Genomic DNA, 8387 nt, shown 5'->3' with positions numbered 1-8387 from the left:
AACATCACAGCCAGCAGACACACTTGCACCCACACACACACTCACACCTGAACAGTTATATGCCCTCACTAATCCCACGCAACAGCAAACACAGCTCTATCCAACACAACCACAGGTCCCATACTATCCACAAACTTCATACCCCCCACAATACCCTTATCCTCCCTACCCATATCCAGCACCTTTCCCCCCCAGCTCAAACCTCACAACAACCAGTGTTTTCATCCGATCCCCGAGCATGTTTTAATTGTAAACAAACAGGACATTTAAATAGAAACTGTCCGGAAAAAAAGGGTAGGACCCCCAATTCACAGAGTACCTGGATATCCCCATAAGGGATATGCACAGAGACCAGCAAATGTCCAACAGGCACCAGCTCCAATTGTAGCTGTTAAAGCTTTATTGGAGAATGGAAGCCAACGCTAGGGGTCAGGTCATACCTGTAGTCTACAGATAGTCAGGTTAACGGGAAGTACTAGGGAAGAACCGGTCATGATGGTTGATGTAGCTGGTACTAAATATCCTTTTCTTGTAGACACAGGGGCGACCAGGTCAGTGATAAAATCTCCCATTAATTTACAGGTGACCAACGAGACAGTACCAATAATGGGTGTAACGGGTAAAGTGCAACATTATCCTTTAACAAAATCCACAGAGGTTACTATCGGGCCGCTGCATACCAGGCATTCTTTTCTCCTGGCTGCTGCGGCTCCTACTAACCTGCTGGGTAGAGAATTGTTATGTAAGTTGGGATGTGTCATATATTGCACCCCTGATGGTGTATTTCTAGATATCCCAGAGAGAGTTGCGCACGAGGTGCGGGATATGTTGGACACTCCCTAAAGGATAATGTATCACTCTACCAGTTTAAATGAAAATCCATCTCAGGTAGATCAAATGTTGTCCCAAATTCCAGATTCCCTTTGGACTAAGGATGGACAGGACACTGGATTAATGGCAAACGTAAGCCCCGTAATGGTAAATTTAAAAGGTGGTAGGCAAGTTCCAAAAATTCACCAGTACCCACTCAAACAGGAGGTAGAATTAGGGGTTTTTCCAATAATTGAGTGATTATTACAACAGGGAATTTTAATTCGTACAGCTAGTGTAGCCAACAGTCCCATCTTTCCGGTGAAGAAGAGTGGTGGGAGGGGTTATAGGCTGGTACAAGACCTTAGAGGTGTTAATAAGGTAGTAGAGAGCCAATTCCCCGTAGTTCCCCGTAGAGCTGACATTCTTATGCAGATCCCTCCAAATGCAACCCATTTCACTGTCATTGACCTCTGTTCTGCTTTCTTCTCTGTGCCTCTCCACCCTGACTGTCAGTATTTATTCGCATTCACATACAGAGGTGTACAATACACATGGACACGGTTGCCCCAAGGTTTCATAGACAGCCCCAGTATCTTCTCCCAGGTTTTGCACGACTGTTTACAATCTTTCCAACCTGCAAATGGGTCTGTTCTAATTCAATATGTGGATGATTTATTGCTATGTTCTGATTCGTTTATGTCATGTTTGAATGATACTAAACTTTTGTTGCTTCATCTCTCGCATACAGGACACAAAGTTGCTAAGGCAAACTACAGCCGTGCCAATCCAGAGTAAAATATTTGGGACAACTAACTCGGGGGTTATGACATCTCACAAATGACAGAATACAGGCCATACAGAACATGACACTGCCGCAGAACCAGCAGCAAATTCGTACCTTCTTGGGAATGTGTGGATACTGTAGAATGTGGATCCCAGGTTTTTCTATTTTGGCCTTGCCTTTATAGGACTTAGGACCTCATTCACAGTCGGTCGTTGCGGCCACACGGTCGTACACAGCCGATGTTCGCTAAACTGCGCATGCGTAAAGTTCGCGGTGCGCGTGCGCAAACTAGCTGTTACGATCAGAAATTTCTCTCTCCTTGAACATAGCCAGGTCGTTAGTTTGAGTGACAGATTGAACCGTTTGTGGGTGGTAACAGGGGAAGGTGCTTGAAAACGGGGGAGTGGAGATCCGAACGCAGGCGTGCCTAATTATGCGAACGGCGTTTAATGGGAGTGCATAATTAACAAAGTAGTGTCATGGCACATGTGACATGGGAGGTTTGTACACTAACTTGATCGTAGAGCTTAAGAGAGGGTAGCCGATGGTTGTGCTGCAGGTGTCCTCACACAAAAACATGGTGATGCCAGTAGGCCCGTAGCATACTACAGTGCCCAATTGTACACTGTGGCAAGATCACTCCCCACCTGTTTAAAAAGTGTAGCAGCAACAGCTCTATTGGTGAGTAAAAGTGAGGACGTAGTATTGGGTCATGATATGATTGTCTACACTCCCCACGCTGTATCTGCTCTGCTGAACTCTGCCCAAACCAGACATGTTTCTTCAGCTAGGTTTACCAAATGGGAACTAGCTCTAATTGCACCTGCAAACATCACTGTTAAACATTGCAGCATGCTGAATCCAGCAACATATTTACCATATGTACAACATAATATACAAAGGGTGGAAGGAGACAAGTTGCTGGTGGGAGGTGAGTTCAGCGGACATAATGATGCACATGATTGTATGGAATATCTGAATCAGACCTTTACTGCTAGACCTGACATACGTGACAAACCTTTAGAGAATGTAGATGTGACATTTTATACGGATGGGAGTTGTCATAGACAAACAGACACAGGTGAATTATGTACAGGTTATGCTGTTGTAAATGACACAGACATCACAGAAGCTGAACCTCTTGGTCCTCCTCACTCAGCCCAGGTGGCAGAGTTAGTAGCACTAACAAGAGCATGTGAACTGGCAGCAGGTAAATCTGCTAACATTTACACTGACTCGAGGTACGCGTTCGGGGTGGTGCACGATTTCGGGGCTCTATGGCGTTTGAAAAATTTTATGACAGCAGCAGGCACACCAGTTGCACATTCCCGACACATAAAACATCTTTTAAAAGCAATCCAACTGCCCAAAGCGGTGGCAGTAATTAAGTGTAAAGCCCATACATGTGAGGATGATCCGGTGTCACTGGGCAACAACAGAGCCGATGAAGCTGCAAAATGGGCAGCAGGGTTAAAAATGTTTTCTCCAACTGAACAACTTATGTCTTTTCAAACAATTGATATGCTGAAATTAATTGAGATGCAAAATTTGTGTTCAATCCAGGAAAAGTCCATCTGGAAGTCCAAGAGATGTGGGCAAGAGTCCTCCGGGCTCTGAAGGGATGGACAAGGTAAGCCAGTAGCCCCCAAGGCATATTACCCCAGCCTGGCTGAGGCAGCACACAGTCTGACTCATCTGGGAAAGCAAGGTATGTGTAAATTGGTGAGAGGTTTTTCTTCACAAGCAGAAAAGAGAGCAATGTCCTGTCTGAACTGTTTGAGGAAGAACATAGGTAAAGCAATCCCTACCGAACCATCTCACATTCCACCGACTGATGGACCTTTCCAGGTGATACAAATTGATTTCATCCAATTACCACCCTGCAGGAATCTCAAGTATGTATTAGTGTACACTGACGTATTTTTTAATTGGGTTGAGGCCTACCCAGCGGCCACTAATACTGCTGCGTTTACTGCCAAGAAAATAGTTCAGGAATTTGTATGCAGGTACGGTATCCCTAAAATCATCGAGAGTGACAGGGGTACTCATTTCACAGGTGATGTTTTTCAAAATATGTGTAAGCTGATGGGTATTAATAGCCGACTTCACACCCCCTACCGACCGCAAGCCAGTGCCAAGGTAGAGAGGATGAACGGGACTATTAAAAATAAGTTAAGTAAAATCATGGCAGAGACTGGACTAGGATGGCCAGAAGCATTACCGTTGGTCCTGCATAATATAAGGACCACTCCTAGACCCCCTCTAAATCTGTCCCCATTTGAAATACTGGCCCTGATTCAGAGCCGGACGCTCTGACCAGAGCGCTCGCTCTGAATCAGGGCCCACCTCCATTAAAATGGAGCATCCTCCTGGACGCTCGTATAGCTGTGGGTCACCACCCACAGCTTATATGAGCGTGCAAAAATATGGTCGCGATGGTCTTGACCATCGCGACCATCGGAACTGCGAGTGAAAGCCTGCGGTTGGGTTTCCCAACCGCAAGTCAAGGAGTGATTTTGGCTCTATCAGAGCCAAAATCACTCCCACTGACATCACTAGTGATGTCAGTGGGGCCAGCTTCAGACGGTAGGCGTTCTCTTGGGAACGCCTCCGTCTGGCAGGCACGCCCCCAGCACGCCCACCAAAGGGGGCGTGCTGTCAGTCACCATCGACAGCACGCCCCCTTTGATGAGACACTCCGAGCGAAGGAATGTCCTTCGCTCGCCGGGTCTTGCGCATGCGCACGACGGAGCTCCCTCCGTCGTGCGCATGCGCAGTGGGGAACATCGACCCACTTGCGAGCGTACTGCCGCTCGCGAGTGGGTCTGAATGACCCCCACTGTTCGGTAGACAACCTCATTTGATTATAAGTCCACAGGAAGACTTGAAAGGTAACAACGAGGTAACTGTAAGATATCTTATATTAATGAGTAAGCAGTTAAAACAACAGCAGCAGAAACTGAAATTGTTGTCCAATGATTTGCCTGAAACTAACTGTCATGATGTTGAACCAGGAGAATATGTTATGATCAGAAATTTCTTGCGTTCAGGTTGTTTGACTTATCGGTGGGAAGGTCTATACCAGGTGCTGCTGACAAGTACTACATCATTGAAGGTGGCTGAGAGAGATACCTGGGTCCATTTCACTCACTGCAAAAAGGTCAATCAACTGGTGGAGAAACAAGTCGGAGACAAGGCTGATAGCGTGGACCTGTCAATCGTGAGCTTGTTCCGGGAGGATTGAAAAGGTCGTAGTGAGATACCTGAACTAAAAGAAATCTGCAGGTCTTGTTGTGGCAATGGACGGGCCTGCTGTGTTCATTTTCATATTCTCTTTTAGAGTGTTCACCGTTCTGGTTGGTTCTGGGATATCCGGTTTCTGTGATGGGGGACCGATTGAGGAGATGGGAGCTGATGGCAGTGCTGATGGAGTGGTCAGGAGGAGTGCAATGTCAGTCAGGGGAGTGTCTGACCAATCTTAGTACTGTTATTGTTAAGAGAGCTGTTATTCCGGATACTCGGGGACGGTGTGGAAGTTTATCATCTGAAGATTCCTGTATTTGTTAGCTTTGTGGGTCCCTAGTTGATGAGAACAGTATTCAACGGTGCCAACCTAAATATAACCCGTACTGGGGTGGGTATCCTTTAGAGGATTATCATAGCATGGTAGGCAAAGTATTAAATCAAACTGATTGATGGGTGTGTTCACATGTGCCACAGGGACAGCATAATGTAGGGTTGGTACCATTTCCGCTGAATATCACGGAATTTTTAGAATTGCAAAAAGGGAAAACATTGGATGGAAAATTCCTCTCATCCAAACCACCTAATTTTAAACTCTATCAATTCCAAGTAGATAGATCACTTTTGTGTTTGAACATAACCAACCCCAATAAACCCGGGAGTTGGGAAGTGACGGGGAATAATCAGACGATGACCTTTTCACAGAGAGCTGATAATGAGTCCGTAAATCATGATCTGTTACGTTCAATTAAATCTAGTGGGAAACATTTTAGGTACCGGTATACATTGAGTTCCACCAAAGAAAGTATTGGTAAGGTACCAGATGGTTATTGTGCTAAAATAATACAACCAGAAACTTGCATATACTAGATGGAAGAGCCTGAGATAGGATTGTTTGCAAGTGAAATGTGTTTAATGATAATGATGCATACCATTCCTTATGTTCTCCCCGAAAATGTGTATTTTATATGTGGAAGAAAGGCGTATAAGTGGCTCTCCCCGAGTTCCGAAGGTTTGTGTTACCTGGGAAGAGTAGTCCCAGAAGTTATGAGCCTCACACATTTTGAAATGCTTGGTATCCATAAAAACACACCATCACCATACCTTCACACGCAATATGAACACAGAGGCAAACGAAATATGATACCTGGTGATGTGCATAAAGCCACTCAGTTAATTAGTGAGACAACTGGCTTCCAAGTTTTAGTCACACTGGATCCCACCAGGATCACTCGGGGTACATTAAATTTTAGATATATTCAGGAACTTGCTAAATTAATAGATAATATCACCGAGATGTATGAAGACATATTCAGGTATACAAGGAGAGAATTGCAAGCGTACAAGAAAGATCTGGTGCAACACAGGCTAGTGTTAAATTATTTAACTGCTGTTACTGGAGGGCATTGCATAACTTTGGCCACCCAATTTGGGGTAAAATGTTGCACCTATGTCACCAATGATACCAGCGACCCCAAGGAGGTGATTGACCGGAAGATGGATGAAATTCTGAAGCTAAAATGGGAGTTTCGTAAGAACCATAATGCTTCAGTGGCTGTAGTAGGGGAGAAGATAGAAGGATGGGTCTCATGGTTGAACCCAGTGAAATGGTTCTCAGGTCTAGGAGAATGGGTCCAGGAAGTAATCGCCAGCATAGGCAAATTCTTGATCCTTATACTGATTGTCATCATAATAATTGGCATATGTGTCCGGTGTTTTCCTATTGTGTTGAAGTGTGAAAAATGTAAAAATAGAGTAAAATGAAAGAATGAAATTATGATGGTGGTCAGTAATGACAATATGAATACCGAGGTAAACATAGAACTGCATTACAACCCTGAACTAGGAAATACCATCATTTAATGTATTATATTTAGACATGCATAGAATGTATTATTGAAATGTTACTTTTAAAACACCTCAGATAATGTAAAGTCTCAATTCCCCTTCAAGACTGCCTTTATAGGATTGATGCATCCCCACATCACCCCCATGATCTTCCAAGATCCGCGGTGTGCGTATAATAGTAGTTTTATGTCCCCACTCAGAGACACATTATTGATGGATTAAGAACCACCTTGTGCCATCTCATAATAACACTAAATAATATATAACTGTAAGCCTAAATTAAATTTTAAAATCATATTGTGATAGCATGTTGTTTGCTATCAAAGGGTGGACTGTTGAAGCTGGATAATTGGCTAAGACGAGATCAGCTTAAAATTAGATCGTAACGATGCTCTCTTGCGACTGGCCGCAAGACGCCATTTTGCGAATGGCCGCCCATGCGCAATTTTAGATAAACTCACACTTAAGTACATATGGCGATGTTACTATTAGCACCATGCGATTGCATCTTTCACCATTTCTCTTTCACACACAAATACGCACATTTGCGTTAACTAGCTAACTAACTGTTAACTAGTCGCATATTAGCGAATGCATAAGATCCTGTATGAAAACGCTGTTTATTAGCTTCATGCGCACGCATCTGCCCCAAGTTAACTAGCGTCTTTATATAAAACCCCAAATACTTACACATTATATATTCACATAAAAGATTCCATAAGCGTTAAAGTATAAGATTCAAGTTTGTTCATTTATTATAATTGCTGTGAAATAAAGGTTATTTGGTAGCTAAGATTTAATACATGATAAGTAAGCCATGTTTGGTATTATACTGATCTGCACTCTTTCAACAGCATTCCGGTATCATCGGTGTGAAGATCGCAACATGCATTCTCAACTTATGGACCGAAGAAATTTAAAGCAGCAAAATGTATTTTTGTGAATGTTTGCATGAGGCAGGAAACCAGAGACAACCAGTTGTCGGAGGCTGGACTGTGTCTATTTGAATCAACCTGTTAAATGCTCTGCAACAGATGCATCCTCCTTGGGAACCAATGGTATTAGCAACAAGCCTTTCTATTGTGTTGTCTGTTTCTGTGAGAGTATAAATGTGTGTGTTGTGACCCCAGTCTGGAGTCTTCTTGCTGAATGCTGATTGACGGAGCTTTTCTTTCTGAATGCCGGGATCTGGTCCAGAGCGCATGCGTATGGATAACTGTACTTGGGTCTGTATAATTCTTTGCGCTAAATTGTACTTAGATCATAGCGTGTAACTGACTGTACTTTTTACTTGAATAATACTTTGTGCTTTGGAAACACATGTCCCAGGTCTAAGGTTTTTAATTACTGTATGACTGCGTATGCAAATAAGCGTCAATCTTAGAGGTTTATAGGCAGGCTTTAGAAGGTATAGGTAGGAGCGTATAGAGGTTCAAATTCAGTATCGTTAGTCTGGACAAAACAGACCCTGCACCCAAACCCAGGGCCGTAACCAGGGTGGTGTGACCAGTGCCATGGCACAGGGCACCGCAGGGCAGGGGGCGCTGTTTGGGCATGTCACTTTTCCTGTTTATTATCATTCTCACTTGTAGCTTCCTCTTCTTTTATCCCCAGCATCTCCTGGCCTCTCCTATCTCTTCTCTGGCCCTTCCCCATGAGGCCATGGCCCTCAGGTACGCTATTTTATGTCCCTTTTTAT

This window comes from Taudactylus pleione, unplaced genomic scaffold, assembly GCF_031769625.1.
Source record: "Taudactylus pleione unplaced genomic scaffold, aTauple2 ptg000112l, whole genome shotgun sequence".
NCBI lineage: Eukaryota > Metazoa > Chordata > Amphibia > Anura > Myobatrachidae > Taudactylus > Taudactylus pleione.
This window is presented reverse-complemented; position numbering follows the sequence as displayed.